The 21,124-nt window shown below is 42.8% G+C and overlaps 1 protein-coding gene across 1 annotated transcript in view; it reads left to right on the top strand.

Moving 5' to 3' along the window:
• LOC139753974 (ionotropic receptor 21a-like) overlaps positions 1 to 21,124 on the top strand; it is a 289,988-nt gene that overhangs the window by 18,409 nt on the left and 250,455 nt on the right. The window lies entirely within an intron of this gene.

Below are 21,124 nucleotides of genomic sequence, written 5' to 3'. Positions count from 1 at the left end.
CATCATTATGCTGTTCTCATTCACAAGCTCATCATTCAGTTTATTCCATTTATCCACTTATCATACTCACTAAAGATATTGATTTGTATCTTTTTTTTTTTCAACACGTTGTCTCCTTGTGAGACTGCTCGAGTATGAGGTGAGGTGGATGGTGGGATGAGCTGCTCCTTGGAGCAGTCCCACTCGGATATTCACTTACAGAGAGACACGTTCAGGCGGTGGGGGGCTGGGTTTAGTGAGGACCTGCACACGAGAGAGAGAGAGAGAGAGAGAGAGAGAGAGAGAGAGAGAGAGAGAGAGAGAGAGAGAGAGAGAGAGAGAGAGAGAGAGAGGGTAAAAAACGTTTGCAAAGACTAATGGCGTGAGAAACGTTGGTATAAAGGATGTTAGCTTCGATGGACTCAAACGTTTCGTGCGAATCATCACTTTATCTCAGCCTGTATACAAGAGGAAATGAAGGTCTTTTATACCTATATTATTAAGACTTGTCAAAGTTTTAAGTGAGCTTGGTGGGTATTCTCAATGTCATTGTTGCAGATCGCTGATATTGTGTCCTCTGCATATTCCCGGGGTCTCATGAGAATTAATTCGAGAGGCGATAATACTCCCTTTCCGATAATAACTGTCGTGGTACCACATGCTGGAATCATTTATGTTCTATATATATGGAAATTGTGACGTTTATCGCGTAGGTAAATCCATTCCCGAATGCAATGATGCTCGCCAAATGCACGAGAGTATAACTTACTGCAGGGGAGCAGCAGTGGCCTGGTCCTCCCTCCCACTACAGGAGGAGGGCTGGTGACTCGCGTGCAGTACACTCAAACGTGGAGGCGTTTTCAGTCCTACTTGTTATGATGCAGGATGCGATGTCTTTCATAAATGGAGGATGCGATGGCTTTCATATTTCTTTTTTTTTCCCACCCACTTACGTAAAGGATTTTACGCTATGTCGTCACTGTAGGCGTGAATCTATCTATACCTTCATACCCGAGTTCGCTTGGTAGCGCCACGTCGTTGACACTGGGTAGGAGGATCGAGGCACAACCATTACAGTAGGAGGGAGGCGGAGGGAGATAGGAGAGAGGAAACCCGTCTCTTTTAGAGATGTCTGTGACGCTCCGGCCTCCTGCCACATTACTGACGAAATGTGGCATACAAAATGCAAGAGTAACTTCCAAGAACACCTGCTCACTGCTGACAGAGACAAACATTGGGGAAGAGGAAGGGAGAGGCGGGAAGACACACACACACACACACACACACACACACACACACACAGCGAGTATTTCCGGGTCGCCCGAACTTCTCTTGTTTGTGCTGAATATTGCAGTCCCACTCGGATATTCACTTACAGAGAGACACGTTCAAGCTTGGAAAAATATTGATGTACAAACACCATCTGAAAAGTGCGAGGTTGTCCGCGTGTTTCCCGACAGATTCATGAATGGTTGATGCGTTGATGAAAAAAAAAAGAAATAAGAGGGCTCAAGGGTAAATACTGACGGAAGTAGAATATATTGCGCGACCGATTACAAAGATATCCCTTTGAAAAAGAGTATCGGATAGAGGGCTATTCTCGTGTCTTGATATTTCTTGAGGGAATTTAGCTTCCTTAGAGTCAAGGTGATGTCACGTATAATACGTAAGCGATCATAGCTAGCGATCAGAATGAACAGCGAGTCTAAGCACTTAATCATCCATTTGGATGAATATGAAACACGAGCGTGCAGACTATTGTGGCAATCACATCACTCAATCTTAGGCAGGGCGTACAGTCGACACTGGGGTCACTACGAGTGGCATTTTATTCCAGCGTCCTTGAACGGAAGAGCTTTTGACTTGTCGAAAATCATGAAGGGGGAGGATATAATTCTCTGGCTCTTTCGTCTCTCTCCTCGTTCGCACTTCGAGCTGTTGTCATAACCATCTCGACACACCATTCGTGATGGTGTTGTTACTTGTAGGGTTTATATGGAGTGAGAATTATCGTGAATACCCGATGCCAGTTAATCCTGTCAAGCTCTCATTGATCCGGTGATTATAACTTGAAATTCATTGGCTTTAAGTAATCCTTTCAGTCGATAGGCTTGATTAAGTAAAGCCCATATATGTATATATAAACCGGCCAGCTAGAGAGATGCCAAAGTGTTTAGGGAATTTTAGCCGTTACTGTGCCACTCTGCGTAGAATCACGAGTATCTCTCAGGTTAGATATCTGAACAGAAAGTGGATAATGATTTGCTCGTATGTCGTACGAAACAGTTGAAATAAACATAGGCTTACAGTGTGTGTGTGTGTGTGTGTGTGTGTGTGTGTGTGTGTGTGTGTGTGTGAATCCCTTTTGGTAAGTACCTATTTGTTCTGTAAAGGGAGAGAGTTTTACACCAGTGGAGTCCTATCTCTTGAACACTCTCAACTATCACACATCTTAAATTTTTTTATGCTGTGTGTATGTGCGTTTGTAAACTATTTACTCGGGCTTGCGCAATGACACTGTTTTCTGCACATCTGGAAAAAGATGGGTTGTAGTGCATTTCTCGAAACAGGTTTCATCAGTTGGTGTGTCATGCTGCACTTGGTTCTTTCCATTTCTTTTATCCTAAAAGCGTTTGATGCCGGATTCCACCACAGAATTCCTGATAAATCCTTCCAGCGTAATATTGTAGGCGGTGAAGACTGTCTGAATGATGATGCTACTGATGCTAAATGACCACAGAGAAAGCAGTGGAGGATGGAAATCCTAACGTATCAGATACATTGATGAATAATCCATTTTATAGTAGGTCAGTGCTGGTATGGGCACAGGTCAAAACTGCTTTGTTGGTAATTGGCATATGACCTGAAAAAAGAATGTTATGGGATTCGCACAGGATTTGTATGCAAATGTCATGGGATTCGCACGGGATTTGTATGCAAATCAGGATTCCCAGGGCTCTATACTTTCTTCGTGTACATCATAGCTATAGAAGTGTCTTTCCAAGCATATGGCCTGAGGATCTTTGAATGATTTAAAGATTAGATAGATTATTAGCTTCAGTGGCAAAAACTGTGGTTCATGCGCATAATTTCTAAAGTCATTATAGAACTTATTGCACCTGCGTCTCGTAATTTACTTATGAACTCATTTCAGAACCAAGATGCGATCGTAGATTCCCAGCTGCTGAGGACGTGAGCACGGCTTTTACTTTTCCCGTATCTAGAACGTTAGCTTCTTGGCGAAAATATAACCGTAGCATGTTTTTATATCCCGTCATTAGCAGTGCTCTGTGTCTCGTATTTGTGATATACTGATTAAAGTAGCATGAAAGAAAATGGCTGAGGATTGAGGATGACTTCCGTGATTTGAGATTTCCTATGTGTACCTCTGCATTACCATAGGTCTATAACACTATTTATTATGAGCTCAACATCTAAAAGGCTCTAGTTACTCGCCGTTGAAGGGTTTATATTGTGAGATCCGTATTTGCTGTGTCTCATTCTTTCACACCGTCAGTTAAAGGGGACCTGAAAGAGAAAAACGTACAAATTATAAGTTGATAATATGGCAGATATCAAAACACCATCGTATTTAACACCCACACACACACACACACACACACACACACACACACACACACGCCTGATCACCATTGCCTAATTTCAAAACCTCCTCCAGTCTGAATCCACAGACAATATAAACTTAGGAAGAACTAGTGTTTGAGAACAGGTCTAACTTGAATGTCCATGTTATAGTATTTGTTTGACCCAGATTCGCTGCTTCTTTGCCTTCCTATTTATTTTTCTTGGTTCGGGCAAATCTTAAAAGTCTTCAAATGTTCATCCAGAACATTAACAACAACAGTTATAGAACTTGTTGGCATATAAATGGGACGTATCCAGGGAATGTATTGAGTAACGGTTTGAGATTGTAAGAATTTTACCAACTGTCATATTCTCGCAGTTAACCATTTCATTTCTTCGTTACACCAACTCACTCTCCCCATGCCAGCCTCTCATTTATCGCTTGGATATCCTCTACATGTGTAACAATTTCTTACTGTTGGCTGAGTGAGGTCTGCCAGACCCTAAGATCCTTCCACTCCATCCTCTTACTACAACTCCCGGGAATTAGCACACCCAGACTCAAAATCCAACACATGTGTGCTATAGAGGCCCAGTTACATTCTACTTTTCTCCTTCCCCCTCCTTACTTATACTTGATAGACCTGCTGGATTGTAAGCCTGCACTCCAAGGAGGTGTGTGTGTGTGTTGTGTGTGTGTGTGTGTGTGTGTGTGTGTGTGTGTGTGTGTGCTTTCAGAGGTCAGTATCAAGGAGTTGTTTAATTGTCCGCATTTGCCTCTTGCGGAATTCTTTACCTGCCATTAGCTTCGACGACAGGTATCGGCTGTTGGAGGGAAAACACTCTCCAAATGCTTGGAAGACCTTAAGCTCGTGGGATGACGCACCAGTGGAGACGGAGGAGAAACCTGCACACGAATTTTATCAAGATCTTACGAGGGAGTGAGGGTAGGTAGTAGGTAGATCACTGGGCTTAACGTGCAGATGATGACTTTGCCATTGTTCCGTAACACAATGGCCTTGAGTGTCAAGCTGCTCATACCCCACCCCACACACACACCCTTTTCCAACACACACACACACACACGCACACACACACACACACACACACACACACACACACACACATCCCTCAACCGTATTTTTTTACGTAAATCGCATAATAACAAGGTAAAAAAAGGTATAGCTCGGGTTTTTTGGTTTTTTTTTATATAAGTGTTTGCATGCCAGCAGAGCCATAGTGTTTATACGTGAGTGCAGTTTTTGTTCGTCTGTTCTTGTGTGGCGGGAGAGGTATTGTTGGGATCCTGGCTTGTCCGGGAGTTCAGAATGTGGATTGTACTGCTGGGACGAGGCTTTATCATATATATATATATATATATATATATATATATATATATATATATATATATATATATATATATATATGTTTCCCCTTTTAGAAAGTTAAAATACAAGGAGGGGAGGGTTTCTGGTCCCCCTCTCCCGTCCCCTTTCGTCTGTTTCCTTGCGCTACCTCGCTAACGCGGGAGGCAGCGACAAAGCAAAATAAATAAAATATAGATATATATATATGTGTGTGTATGTGTGTGTGTGTGTGTGTGTGTGTGTGCGTGTGTGTGTGTGTGTGCGTGCGTGTGTGTGTGTGTGTGTTTATGTGTTTGTGTTTGTAATTATTACCTGAGTGTTACGGAGAGTAAGTTTCACACTCGTGTTGTCCCAACCTCTAATCGTTGTATATGTACCATGTCTTCCCTTATATGTGCTTATGCACATACAGATATTAGCCTAAGCCAGGTGCCTAATGATCGACCTGGGTTGGGTGTGGGCCGACTGCTGTTACCAGCATTCGTACCCAAGCGTGCCGTCTCATGGTCAGTAAGGCTTAACCACTACACCACGTGGTTGTGTGTGTGTGTGTGTGAGAGAGAGAGAGATGCCCATATATTTTTCTTCGCTTTTCATCTAACACCCTGTAATCCATCATTCATATTCAAGGGATACGTTGGAAATAATATTCGCTTGATTGGAAATTAATTTACGTTTCAATCCAGCAGCTCTCCGATATCAGACAGCTGAATAAAACCTTAATCAAGTGGATGTGTTCTTGAATAAGGATTGCCTTCGAAAACTTACGAGGGTTTTTGGTAACATCCTCATCATGAATTGTCATAGAGACATTGGCATTCATCTTTATAAAGTGGAAGACGATTTTCCTTCGAAGGTATTAAGCTGCCTTGTAAGACGGCAACGCAACTCTTGGGGTTTTAGTCATTATATCATCAGGAAAATGAGGCTTTGCGTTCTCGTTGAAACAGTTTTTCCTTAGCGTTCTGAAGGATTTGAAATGTGCGATTGATATCCGTACAAAAAGAAAAATTCATACGGGAAAAAAAAAAAAATGGGCTTACGTTTGCAGCAGATAAATGAAGGGAAAAGCAAATAATCTCACCATTGAATGATTTACGAGATGCGTAACGAAGATATCACATTACCGTTCCCAATATGATATTCTAAAAACAGTAGAGTTCGAATTAACTTGTGAAACATCCGATGCATATGTATAGAACTTTTATCTTCTCGTTGCTGTCGTCTCCTACTGAAAGGTCATTGAACTAGAAGTCGTGTTCGTATATATGGCTTACACTCCAAGACCCTCCAACATACTTTTATATGGCAGAAGTTTCATCCTCTCATACATCTTGGCCATAAGATCTTTATGAATAAATCTAGAGTTATTATTCTTTCTGAAGGACCTCGAGAACTTGCCCATATTCCCTTAACACTCTATCTAAGTCATCCCTTGGTTCTGAAATTACTTAACACAGGCACTACTACTTTTAGTCTACACAACAAACTGTGTGTCCTCACATGATTAGAATATTCTCCCTTGAAGAGCAGCGAGATCGAACTCCCAGCATCGAATACCCTTTGGGAAGTGATGAGCGAGATGCAAAACACTGAATGACGCCCTCGGGGAAGAATCACATCCTCTATTTGTATTCGTAACATTACGGAGAAAAGAACGTACGTTTCATCTCGTTAGTTTGTCCTCTACATATGAAAGTGGCTCAGGTGTGGGTCTATGAGGATCTCGACACACACACACACACACACACACACACGCGTCTACTGGATGGCCTGAAACAATGGAGAAATTTTCATTATCACCTAAGCCCAGTGATCTTCCTCCGCCTTCTGTGATATCTTGATTACATTCTCAGCGATCTTCCTCATCATTCTCCCTCCTTCTGCTGCTGCTGCTGCTGCCGGTAGTGCATCTTGGGACTTTTATTCTTTTTTTTTTAATTTCTTATCTTCTTTTCCCGATAAGATGAATATTCTCATCCGTAAGTCCTCACAGTCTGTTCATCTCCGGAGATTAAAATATCCTAGCGAAGGATCAACGAGGAGGGAAAGGCTTCAAAACTCATGAAGCCATTTTCAAAACTTGTGGTTAATTCTCTCTCTCTCTCTCTCTCTCTCTCTCTCTCTCTCTCTCTCTCTCTCTCTCTCTCTCTCTCTCTCTCTCTCTCAATCTCTGGTCGGCATCCACCTGGTTATCGAGAGAAGCACTAAGTGAGCCAGCACTTCAGTGGCTGTCAGATGTCGTTCCTTTGGCCCCATATAGCTGTCTCGTCTTTTCTGCCTGACCCACCACACTCGGGCTGTTAGCTTTCAGTCCCTAGACATTATGATCTCTCCACGTCATACATAACGCTTGATAACGTGTAACTCTCACAACTCCTTCTTTATTAGAGCTCTATACTTTTATACCTTCCAGTGGTGAGTGCTGCGCGCTAACCTTAACGTATGGCAAACACTTCGTTGTAATTGCTCGTAAGAAAGTGTTCTGATCCTCTTTCAGACAGAGGACCATAGATAATAGGTGAAGCTCACGTACGTCCGTAAGAAAGTGTTCTGATCCTCTTTCAGAGGACCATAGATAATAGGTGAAGCTCACGTACGTCCGTAAGAAAGTGTTCTGATCCTCTTTCAGACGACCATAGATAATAGGTGAAGCTCACGCGAGTCAGTGTGAAGGTGTGGTGTCTCATTTCTACCGACGAGTCGTCGATGAATATCTTCGTTTGTGGGAAAACCTAATATCGAAGTTATGGTCATGCCGAAGACTTTTACGAAGATTAGCAGTAACACAAATGCCTCGAAATGCTTCAACCTTTGAGTACATATGACTGAAAGAAGGCCTGTGTGTGTGTGTGTGTGTGTGTGTGTGTGTGTGTGTGTGTGTGTGTGAGGCATGGAACCTTGAATAAAGGTTGTACGGGAGAGTGTGGATACGTTGAATGTATAAATGAGGCTGGAGGGTTGCCTGTTGTTTAAAGTAGGGCCGGTGTTCGAAGGGTGTATGGGGGGTTGGAATCTGTGGGTCATATCAGGGTTAGGGGTGATGGTGGATACAGATAAGTTCGGGTGTTGTGGCAAAAGACTGGGGATAGATATGGTAGGATCGTGAGGGTGTGTTGACAGGCTTAAAGAAGCTGCGGTGTAGAGATTACTGTGTTATTGGAGGTGCGTTTTGGTCAAAGGTACGATATTAATGATAAGAGGGGGGGTGCATCATATGCTTCCATGATATTTCTCCTGGTAACAGATATTTTTTTTCCCCTCAAACCTCTTCCCCTAAGGGTAGTTTCCTTCTGCAGTAATTCTTCAGAACCGAGTACCTCTTTCCCTCAGGGTAAGTGGCTCCCGTAACACTTGCCCCAGGGTAACATCCTCCCGTACCACTTCCCCCATGGTAAATGGCTTCCAGTGACACTTCCTTCAGGGTGAACTCCTCCCGTCACACTTCCTCCAGGGTATTCTCCTCCTGTAACACCTTCCCCAGCACCTCCCTCAGGGTAATAAGTTCCTCCCTTCATAACCTCCTCGATGTCCCAGTCTCCCGCCAGAGTGTTCCTCCCTCGGACTACACTTGCCTCGGTTGTAACATTCCAAGTTACGTCTGGCAGAACCTGGGAAACTCAAGATATATATGCTTTAACTCCCGTCTTATTTTCTTACAAAAGATCTTGAATACACTGTAAGCCGGGTGGACGGCAGAGGTTCCCAGCAAACAGCGGAAATGTCATGCAGATGAGCACACCTTCTGGGAACACACACACCCACACACACACACACACACACACACACACACACACACACACACACACACACATTTCCAAGTAATGAGTCTACGTTGAATCAGTATGGTAAACGAACTGAAATCACGACTGAGAGCTCAGATGGAGAGCATAATCATGATGACCTGAAAGGAATAGCTAGAGTGAAATCCCTGGAAGACGAAGCTAAAAGAGAAACTTAAGAGAAAGAGAGAGAAAAAAAAGGAAAATATGGAACGGAGGAGTTCAGAAGTCAGACTGAATATGCAAACAAGATTTATTCCAGGAAAATATTTTGATGGTATAATGTATTTAGTCTCTTCTGTGTCTCAACTGGTTTGGGAATGTTCATGTCGTTCGTCTTGTTGTTTATTCTTGTATGACAGACTTTAGCGGTGCGTGTTAAATCCCAAGCGCTGACTGTCGAAACGATATATCATGTTAGCGTTTAGCAATTTTTTTTTTTTACGTAATCTCTACCGTTTGATGCTGCTGTGCCACTGGTCTCGTTTCTCAGAGGTAAATGCAGTAGGTTTGAGTGTTTGGTGTTGCTTGGTTTTACAGCCTCGAAGGGACCCAATGGTCTGTTTCTGTTTTGAATGCCTTTGTATTCTATGAAATTCCTTTGTCTGACAATATTGGGTTTTTTTATGGGATAGTACTTTGTACTGCTTGATGGCATAATGATGTATTACACAGTATTTAGTGGTTTGCGTGTTGGGGTTCGGTAGCACTTAGTTAACATCAGTGGTTGATGATGATGGTAGTAAACATCAGTGGTTGATGATGATGGTCAGTAAACATCAGTGGTTGATGATGTTGGTCGCTTCTGGTAGTGGCGCGTGACGCCAGTGATGATGCTCCAGTTTGGTGTCATCTTCTGTGAGCGTGTCCCGGGGAGATGGGGAAATTATAGACATTATGGCACACACGCGATGATCCCAAGACTCGATCGTTGATGTACCACAGCGTTATAGTGTCTGAGACTAAACGTCTACTGATTATGTGTGATATGAAGAACAAAAGATAAGCGTTGAAACCTTATTCTTACAGTGATGTCTCTCTTTCGCTGTTGATGACCAAGCTGTTCATTTCTGGGAACGCTTCGGATTCCATTTCTGCTCCAGAACGCGTCAACAGACCAACCAAAAAAAAGGTCTCCCAGCGATCTTCCTCAGTGTTCCATCTCTGCCATTCTCTACAGACAACTACAACGACTATATACCCTCTCAATATGTCGCGAGTCCGAGAAACAGGGCCGTAAATACCCGTACTTACATGTAAACAGAACCATTTACAGCCTCGTCTTCGCTTTACCATACTCTACATTCCCGGGGTCGGGGATATAACCCCCATACGCTTGCCTCAAGCCTGTGTAAATATTTTCTTAACACTGTATCTCCCCCTACACACACACACACACACACACCATCAGAGGTTTGTTTTGTTTTCTTTCCCTGTTCTCCATATCTCCCCCGTGCGGTACATTTCACCCCGGCACAAACGCCGTGGATGCTGTCTTGCGAAATGTCTCACTGGCATCAGGACCAAAATTTCTGTACCCTTCCTGCAGACGTAATCCTTAAAGACCCAGCCATTAAGTGTCTGCATTCCAGGACGTTCGCATTCACCATCTTTTTTTTTTTTCTTTCTCTCTCGCTCATTTATGATTGAATTTCATGAGTCATATCAATGGCTTGAGGTCATAAGATGAGTTAGCCATTAATCATTTGTGTTTGTTTATAGATAACTGATTAGCAATGTCGTAGGTCTCTTGTCATTCCTCTTCAGTTCCGTGTTCTTATCATCCCTGGATTTCTCAAGGAAGTCTGAATGTTGTTGCTCTGTTACACATTTGTCCCGGCAGAGCTCACGGTGAAGGAAATTGAATTGATTGTTATATAAGCACATAACAACGACGAGGGGGAGAGAGAGAGAGAGAGAGAGAGAGAGAGAGAGAGAGAGAGAGAGAGACTTCCAAACGAGAGTGTCTGACGATCAGGTAACTTTCATGTCAAGATTTTTAAGATGACATGATGACGATATTTATGGCCACATAGAAGCATTCATCACAGAGTCTGTTCCGCCCATTTGTATTTGTATTTATATCACGTTTAGGATCCATTTTCTAAAAGGAGGATTAGTGGAGTGGACAAGTGTTCTATTAGAACAGAGGTTTACTTTTCTCATCGTAAATATTTACCTGTTTACTTAAGACTACACACACATACACACACACACACACACACACACACACACACACACACACACATATATATTCATATATATAGCCAGTTAGTTATGCAGTCTTAGGACTCTTTCAACGGGGCTTCAGCAGCTTCGAGGCTGTGATCTACTAAGGAAAAAGAGTAAGGTGGGCTTCCTTGCGATGATATTGTCCTTGACGACACTGTACTCCTTTCTTCCCGGTAAACAGTAGTGATACATCCTCGTCGAAGGCGACTTCTCGCTCGCGATGTTGCTAACTGCATATATAAACAGAGTGATGGACACGTAAGGTCAGAAACAGACGTGTCTGACGCTGGCTTTACTGTCCGTTTCACCTAACAATTTACAAACTCCTCTTGGCCTCAGCACTAAACCCTCTGTATCTGCTCTTTCATCTGTACAAATAGACATTGCGAGTCGCATGTCTACTTTCGTCTACTTTCATCACTTCTTTTTCTCTCGTCTTTGGAGTGAAGTGGAACGCCTGTGTTCGCCTTAATCGAGCCATAGCAATAGTGAAGGATATTGCCGAGGAAGAGACATTAAGATAATGGTGCAGAGAGACGATGCACCATTACACCCACCAAGGAAACGAGGAGGCCATCGAAAACGATCACCTTAAACAAATGTGGTTACATACCTCCAGGATCTCTTCTTCCTTGCCGATATCCCTGTGTTGGTCACCCCTAACCCACGCCCTACGCACACCTTTACCCACCTACCCCCTCCATCTAATTTTACTCCCCAACCTCATCCCTGAGTTCCCACCTCGTCAACACTGCCAACTCCACTCCAACATGCCCTCATCATTAACCACACCCCCGCAATAACCCTAATCCTCCTCACAAGCTCCACCCTCCTCCCTTCAGAACTGAAAGATGATAAAGTGAAGATTTTCATTACCTTCTTATTAACCATAGAGCCCATATTTCTTACCACCAGCTCCTGCCCATTTTTTCTCCATTCTTACAGCCAACCCTTTACTTTGTCTCTACACCCTTACTCTTCCTACTAAAAATAATGATAATATTGATAGATGGTTTCTTTACCAAGTACGTTATACTTAGCGGAATAACATTACGTCCCAATCTCCACTTCCATTCAATAAACCAATCCCTTCGCTGCAAATCACTCATCCCAGCCTTTCAAACCGTAACCCACTCATTTTGTTTTTTTCTAGTCCCATCAAATTTACCCCCTTCCCCCTCCTAACTCCACAGGCTTCCACAACAATCCGTCTCCTTATCACAACCATAACAGTCCCCCATGATATGTAACATGTTGTGTTACATGCCACGGATTGGACCCTGTCTATAGATTTAGCTCTTAGTGTAGACTCCTGAAGTAGACATTAAGCTAAATGGATTCCAAATATACGTATGCATAGCGCTATCATCATCAATACTTTCTCGAAGACGATAATCTCAAAGATAAAGTAGTTGAAGTAGTGGTTTCCCAGATTCGAAAAGAGTGCAGTGCATCTGCATATTTTCCCTGTAGCAGTGTGAGGTCAGAAGGAGTTTTGGGGGTGGGGGGAAGAGATTCTTCGAGGCGGCTTATAAGTGGAGGGACCGCAGCCCCTCGGGATCTGAGCTTCTGTCGTGCCTTGGGAAGAAATGAATTATTCATGGTGTGGCTAAGTCAATAGACCAGAAGTAAACCAGTGCAACTACGTCAAAGCTCTCGTAAAACAGAGGAGCTACACCCGACAGCCAGAGTTGTTGGAGTTGTACTATGGCTGAAAAAGATTCCCAGCTAAACATCTCAAAGAATAATGTCCATAATTCCGTCAGTGTCAAGACTTGCCGTTATAAGTTCATTGTCAGTGGGCTCCAACGGAAGGCTGCAACAGAAGTCTAATGACTGTTGCAGCAGAGATCACATTCAAGTGGGCTCCAACGGAAGGCTGCAACAGAAGTCTAATGACTGTTGCAGCAGAGATCACATTCAACGGATGGCTAAACTCTTCTTTCTCATACTGATAGTATTTCAGAATATCTTCTGTCTCAGAGGAACTAAGGGAACCTGGATGAAGCAAGATCACTGCGTCCTGTTGAATTACATAGGATGTTCCCTGGGTTGTACCACGATCGAGGTCTTAGAAGGTCCAAAAAAGAAAGGAGGAAAAATCGTAAACTTTGTAAATACGAAATCAAGAGATTTCGTATCCCGACGAAACTTTATGTAGGTTCTGTGGTGCCAGGATTGCGTGATGGGCTTCAGAATGACAGTGGCGATAGAGGGGAAATCACTGAAACAAAGGTAAATATTCCAGCTGAGAGCGAGTGGTTATTCCGCAGTTTGTATCAGCACTGAAGGAAATAAGGATATACGTGGATTGGAAGTGTAACGCCATGAGTAAAAGAAAACAAAGAGGTCTGTCAGGGAAACTTGAATAATGAATCCAGAAGAATTTTAAGTTTATGCGGTTTTAAAAGGCCACAGCAGAGGAAAATTAGATGATAGTCTTATCTATATTTATCACTCCAGGACCTCTTCCTGAATGCGTCCTGGTGTATCCAGGACACTTCTTCTTTGTCCAGGGTCTCCTGCAGCCCCAGCGTCGCGCTACACACAGTAGCAGGGATGCTGAAATGTGTCACGCTTCTCTGAATCTTTGATGGCTTGAAGTACACTGTCGATCGGACCATACATTCCAGCCAGGTGATCCATCTAATGAACTAGGCTCGTGGTAAAATCCTTCCGCCAAAACTATAGTAAGATTTCTCTCGTATTTTCGGTCTTTGTTCCACAACACTTTCATTCTTACTTGCTTCCGGCAGTGGTGTGTGTGTGTGTGTGTGTGTGTGTGTGTGTGTGTGTGTGTGTGTGTGTGTGTCGGAGCTGGTAACCCGACCTCCAATTACTCAGTCTGACGTGATCTGGCAGCTCCGGGGGTCCACGCCTCTCAACTTTAATAGAAATTTCCCCCATCCTTGCAGAGGGAGGACCCACTGTGGACTTACACGACGCTCAGGCGATTCTTTTTTATCACTGTTATTAGTCTAGTTGAGCCGGAGGTTATGAGGGGAAAACCTTGTGTGTTTTCATTATCGTATTCCATTCGTGCAACCCGACACCTAAAGAGGCTTTGATATTGCATGTAGTCGCACTCAACACCACCACCAGCACACCAAGTGCTTGGATCATGTCCGTCCTCGTGAGTGGGGGGCCCGTCCATGAGATGTTAGGTAGAGGATGATGGGTCACGGAGAACCCTTGTGGCCACCTCGCCTCTCACATAGTACAGGGTTAATGACCCCATTCCATATGTCCTCCGGGTCTATGTGGATGACCTCTAATGTGTCTATTTTCTCACTCGGAAACTAAGCCTCTGTAGATGAGGTAATACACGAGAGCGCTCGGGATCGTCTCGTTTTTTTTTCTTTTATTTTAGTGGTGTTTCTGCATCTGTACACCTCTAAAGCCGATATAATGTTTCCAGATTTTGTTTTTGTTGTTGTCTTTATTGGATGTAAACAACCAGGGAGGCGTCGTGAGAGTAATGTGCAAGGAAAGAACGAAGGGTTGAAGATCATCTGAGAGATTTGACGAAAAAAAAAAGAAAGAAGTTTTACGTAATGTACAGGACTGAATGCTTCTTACACCTCGTAAACCTGAAGGAGAAATCTCAGATTGTGGAAACAAGTGGTAGTCAGAGGTGGAGGTGCCTTGCTGGAGTGGTAATCTTCAGGCGTAAATCAATATGCAATTCTCTCCCGACGAACCCGCTTGTAACAATGCAAGACCCGGTTCACATCATCACGCTGCTACAGGTTACTACATGAAACCCGTCTCTCTCTCTCTCTCTCTCTCTCTCTCTCTCTCTCTCTCTCTCTCTCTCTCTCTCTCTCTCTCTCTCTCTCTCTCTCTTCTAAAGTAACGAGAAGGCATGAGAAGGGGAGGGGGGGGGATAAGATGTCTCCAAGCACAGGACTGTTGAACCATGGTACAAAATAATGGAAGCTTGTGTTTGGATTACGTCGTTCTGTTACCTGAGGCAGATGCGCATGTTACATCACTGCGATGTGGGTGTGTGAGCCGGTCAAGCTGAGACTCTTTTAAGGGCAAGTTTTTACCCATGAAAATTGATGGACAGGAGCAGTGAAGCTGAGGGGAAGCTTAGACGGTGTGTGTTGCTGATCATGGGTGAGTGTAGGAAGGTAAAGGAGGTGAGAGCAGTGTGAAGATGATTAAGGATGTGAATAATTTCAAAGCTGTGATACGTTCTGTGAGGGTATATCATACGCTAAAAGCCATGACGAGAGAGTAGAGCCTTGTGATCGAAGTAGATGAGTAAAAAGTAAGGTAAGAATGAGTAAAAGTATGAGATGTTCTCATTGATAGCTTTAATGTCTCAGTAAAAAGTAAGGTAAGAATGAGTAAAAGTATGAGATGTTCTCATTGATAGCTTTATTGTCTCAGTAAAAAGTAAGGTAAGAATGAGTAAAAGTATGAGATGTTCTCATTGATAGCTTAAATGTCTCAGTAAAAAGTAAGATAAGGATGAGTAAAAGTATGAGATGTTCTCATCGATAGCTTTAATGTCTCAGTAAAAAGTAAGGTAAGAATGAGTAAAAGTATGAGATGTTCTCATTGATAGCTTAAATGTCTCAGTAAAAAATAAGGTAAGAATGAGTAAAAGTATGAGATGTTCTCATCGATAGCTTTAATGTCTCAGTAAAAAGTAAGGTAAGAATGAGTAAAAGTATGAAATGTTCTCAGTGATAGCTTTAATGTCTCAGTAAAAAGTAAGAGAACCAAGTGTAGCGATCAGCTAAGCTGCGTAATAGCAAAGCTCTACGATAAGTTACAGCCAGTAAAACTTGACATGAATTTGAAGAAAGCTTGATTTCTTTCGTGAGAATTCTTTGCCCTTCCATAACCTTGGCCTACGAAAGAATGGATGTTGAGGAAATCTAATTGAATCATGTTTCTCCTGGAGTGAAAATATTTTAGTCTTTTCTAAGTAACTTACAGGAACAAATTCGTCTGTTTCCTGTTATACTTTTATGTCTTAAGTCTTAATACGTTGAGAAGAAAATAGTCTATCACTCTAGCTTATCTCAAAAGTTGTACAAAGCGAGTCGTCGTAAAGAGAACTTCTCGTTACAAACGAGTTTTATCTAGTCAGTCAGGGGAACATATAGTTAATCATCATCAAGTTCTGCGAAGGTTCGACCCAGTGGTGTGAGAAAGGACGATGAAACACGAGGAGGGTAGGCTGGATATCCCAATAATGAAAGTGTATTGTTAGCACCAGTGGTCCTTAGGTTAGGCCAAGGTAATGGACGAAATAGGATAACACACGTATAGTAAATTCAAAAGTCGGTGACGGCTGACTAAGGAAAAATTAGTGACATCACTCTAACATGAGCGCCAGTCTTACTGTCAGTATTTCTTTGATATGCATCAATAGAATATCAGAGACGCGTATAACCTTCAAGAGAGAGAGAGAAAGAGAGAGAGAGAGAGAGAGAGAGAGAGAGAGAGAGAGAGAGAGAGAGAGAGAGAGAGAGTGACATTACTATCACAGCCAAAAATTTGTCGTACGTAAACATGCAGAGGGAATGGCATATTTTGAGTTGCATGTCGATATCGCCTAAGATATGAATGAATTTCAAAGTCGGTACAAAATCCTTGTTGACTAATCTATCATAGATTTTTCTGTGGGTTTCTTCCATAGCACGATTTTGTATGATTCTTTTCGTGTGAGATGTGGTTCATTAAGGGGGACGGAAGGGGTAAATACTTGCATGCGCATCACACATTGATTTCCTCTATCTATATATATATGCGAGACATCTGGCATGTGCCTCACTATGCAAGATCCTTGATGGGACAAGAATTAGGTCTTGAAATTTGATTTATAAGATTGCTTGTCGATGATGATAATTAGCTGTAAATTTTCGTCATGCTGCACCGAAAACGCTCCAAAAAGTTTCTGAATGTTAGCTCTGTATAGGAATTCGTATCATATTTCGATATATACATACATACATACATACATATATATATATATATATATATATATATATATATATATATATATATATATATATATATATATATATATATATAAACTCCCATTCACAGAGAATGGATCAGGAGCAGATATAGTCTCTCACTTCACACACACACACACACACACACACACACATTACACATTCATGGAATTCATAAAGAGTCAAACATTTTCGACGAAACTTCTAAGACTCTGCAAGAGCCAAGATTGACTGGCTGTAACGCTGTAATGTTTACACTTACCACGTCACTAAAAGTTTTCTCATTTGTTCTTCAAGTACGACCTCGTGAGTTATATAAGCCCATAAAGTGCGCAGTGGCCATTACCTAGGATGGGTTGGTACTCTCGTTTCGTTCCTTGATATATCTTTTATTGTCACACAGTTAATTCGAACTTGCATTGGTTAATTTTTTTTTCTTCGAGAGAGAGATAGAAGTATATTACAATACTTTTAATGACGACTGGTGTGTGTGTGTGTGTGTGTGTGTGTGTGTGTGTGTAGTGCACTGACGCCATTTCGTGTTTGTTTCACCGTTGCTAATGGTTAGGTGACGTATAATGAGAGGAAAGAATTTTACCGTCAGGAATGACTGTAGAAAGAATAAGGTACTTCACCCTCACTGCCGCCCATATATATTTGTGTTCATGTGTAACTTTGTGTGAGTAATGTTACGCTGGTTGCTCGTGTGGGTATAGAGTGTTGTACACAACCCATTTCCAACAAAGACTGTGTGTAAACTCCCAGATTCACCGTATCTTCCCATACCCCATGACCAGAGGAATGACTAGAGATATGGTGTGTTAGAAGCAACGGTTTGGAAAACTGACAGATGTATCATACTGCCGTATAGAAGCTAGTTCCCTGAACGGACGGGAGGAGGGTAATGAACTCTGACGATCTAGAATTCCCAGAATTGTTGACATCTTGAGCACAGAGTAATTAGCCCAAACTTGGTTCATTACGTCGGCCAGCAGAGCTTGACACGTTTCGCCTGCAGTGGTCACACAAACATCGAATGGCCTTTCATCTAGATCACCCGTGACCTAATGTGTGTGTGTGTGTGTGTGACCCATCTCTCGTCACAGGTCGTGACCCAGAATGTGTGTGGTCAGTCCCATATGAACCTAGTGTGTAACACATTCCATCATCCTACCCATAGTGAATGCCACAACCCTAATGATCCATCTCGTCACACAATCTATTGACGACCCACCTCACCGCCTACCGTTCGACCAAGCTTGCGCACCAGCTTGTGGTCGAGACTGTGAAACCACAGCATCGCTCACCTCAAGACCGAGCTTGTTATATGGCCTGTGATTCACTCCGTGATCCAGCACGTAACCCAGCTCAGGACCCGGCCTTTGACGTAACCAATAACACTGCTCGCGTCTCACTCAAGTGGTAAGCCCGTAAACCAACAGGGGATCTCGCCGATGTTATTCAAGCTGTACCTACGCAAAGAAGCCATCGTCAGAGGCATCTAGACCAGGGATAGTTCACGTGGGCTTACACCAGGGCACTACTGCCGATCCGGGGGTTGTAAGAGGATTAGTTGAAATCTTCTGTCCCTTGACTCTGATTGGATTTGGCCTGAATGAGTGGGTATACGCGTTAAATGTTACTAAAGCTCTTTATAAGTTTGGGTTTTATCTAACATAACCTATGCAGTTCATCGTAACGTATAATACTTAAAGATGGATATACAACTGTTGACTTTCAGCGTGATCTCTTCGTGTGTGTGTGTGTGTGTGTGTGTGGCGTTCACCTCATCAACCTCAGCAAAACCTGGTGCTCAGTGAAGACAAGAATGAGTGTCGGAGGGAAATGAAGTGGTGCAACTTGAGTTTTCCCCCTTATCTAATTGGCATATGGGTTTTCTGTTCTATTCACTTGGCTGCGTGATGGTTCACTTAAGGATTTGCCGCACTTAAGGCAAGTGTTCTCACATTTTTTTCTTACAGTTACCTTGTGATGTAGGTAACATTGCCAATCGTACGGGTGTAAGTCAGATAACACTTACCTATACTGGTCGTAGTATTTGCATATCCCTTCGTGAAAGTTTCTGCATTTCATTCTCTTTGTTTTTTTGTGCTTTTTTTGCAAGAGAAAGAGTGACTTCGTAATAGCTAAACACAGCCAGATATAAAAACAAGCTTACGTACGAGGCACTGGCATGATGAGGTATCAAGCGGAGTGAATACGTTTTTTCTTAATGAAGTGTGACATAATCATCACATTTTACGCTGCCATTTTGTGCCATCATCCACAAGCCGGAGCCCACGTTGGAGATGCTCGAAATGACCCGCTGTTGGAACCCCGTTGCCCCGGGTCGAGTCATCTCGAGCATCTGGTGGATTTATTGAGCCCCACAGCAAAGAGGAATCTAGCCTCTGTAAATACATTTGGGTATATTGCAGTAGACTCTAATTAGCGTTACTGCCGCGGGAATTTGTTGATCTTACCCTGCGGCAATCTGGGCCTCAGATACGACAAACCTCGTCGCCTTTAGAATGACAAACATGACCTCATGGATGTTAATGAGACTTTGAATACTGACAGGTCATTGATTACGCCTTATGTAAAGCGTCCTTTCATCAACACAGTAGGAAGGGATGCGGTATTTCCGTATTCATCTTTCACGTCAAACGCTTAACAGATGACATCTGAAAGTCTGGGAGCCTGGTGTCCATTTGTGGTGAAAGAGTGCCACTTGATTTCAGATGGAAGGCTGTGGGTGACGTGATAGTCACAGGAACAACGACTTCTCTCGCGCAAGAGAAATTAGAAATACGTTTCTTATGTATAGGAAAGACTACATGGAATAAGGATCCTTAACGAAGTAGTCTGCGAAGAATTTTGTAGTTTCTTCTTCTGTTTATTGTAACTTTACTCTTTATTTGCTCTGGGATACGATGGAAAATACTTTTAATAGAATCCTAAAGAGACTAAAAACGATTTAGATGACAATCTAACACCTTAATTGTAAGTAGAGCTCCAGGACCCTTCCATATATCGTTGTGGTGGATGGCCTGTGGTAAGTGAAGCGAAACCTGTGGACAAAGGCCCCCGTAGATGGGGTAAATATCCTGCAGGCATCAGGGAAGTGCCCGGATTAATTTCTGTCCCGTCGCCTGAGGGATCACCTTTGAAGTTAAAGGAACCGGAGAAGATGTACGTTGAGACTTTGTTGATGGTACTCTCCGGGGCGCGATAACCAGACAGTGGATAAACCTGTTACAGAGTTCTGCGGTCTCCGCCAAACTCGCATTAATTCTAGACCAGCGCTTCTATCGAAATGTCATTCTTGCTTTGAAAGGCTTCAGTGTAATCATTGGCCGCGAAAAGGTAGCCTACGGGACAAACCCAATTTTGTCTCGGATCAGACACGCCAGCTGTTTCTCCTTCTGGACTGAAACGTGGCTAGCAAGATCAATCCTAGTATTACCAATCCTTGTATTGTTGATGTGATCAACACAGATTGTCCTCAGAACCTGATGAAGAGAAAGGGAGACCTATCCATCACCTCTGATTTTTATCTGTTTGACATATCTACTCTGCTATTATCTACGGGCTTTTCCAGCACTGGAATTTTAGGTTTCCTTTGTCTTCCATTAGTAATCACAAACTTGCTGTCACCTTTAGGTTTTGCTTCGGTATCAAGGGAATCCCTCATGTGACTTCAGGGATGTCTTGAAATCGACCGAGGATGATGCACTTATTCAATACGCAGTGGCAAAAAGGCTTCTTTTTAAGGAGTTCAGTCATTGGCCCGTGCTGAACTTTATGACTCCCTTCACAAGAAAAGTCTAGGAAGAGCCAGTGCCACACTGGTGTCAGCCGAAGTCAGTGTGAGAGTTTTCTCAAGAAATACGATGGCGTCTCAGCAGAGACGAAGTTGCTAGGTTGGTTGTTAGTGAGGTACATAGAGAGGCAAGAGTTTTATATTGTTTAGGGTTTGGCGAGGACCTATCAATGAGTGGCATGTGTAATCTAGTGTTGTGGTGATAGAGGGCTAATAGTCTGTAAACGAACTTTGTTCCGATTATTGAACCCTGAGAGTAACTTCCACTAGATGGACATTATCCTTCCAGATACTTCACTGATGCTTCATGGCAGACAGTCATGAGTATGGGGCCCATTGTGATGGATGCTTTGAACAGTTATTTTCTGAAGATTCAAG

Source organism: Panulirus ornatus, chromosome 16 (genome assembly GCF_036320965.1).
Source record: "Panulirus ornatus isolate Po-2019 chromosome 16, ASM3632096v1, whole genome shotgun sequence".
Lineage (NCBI taxonomy): Eukaryota > Metazoa > Arthropoda > Malacostraca > Decapoda > Palinuridae > Panulirus > Panulirus ornatus.
Note: the sequence above shows the minus strand (reverse complement) of the source record. Positions and strands in the feature narration are given on the sequence as shown.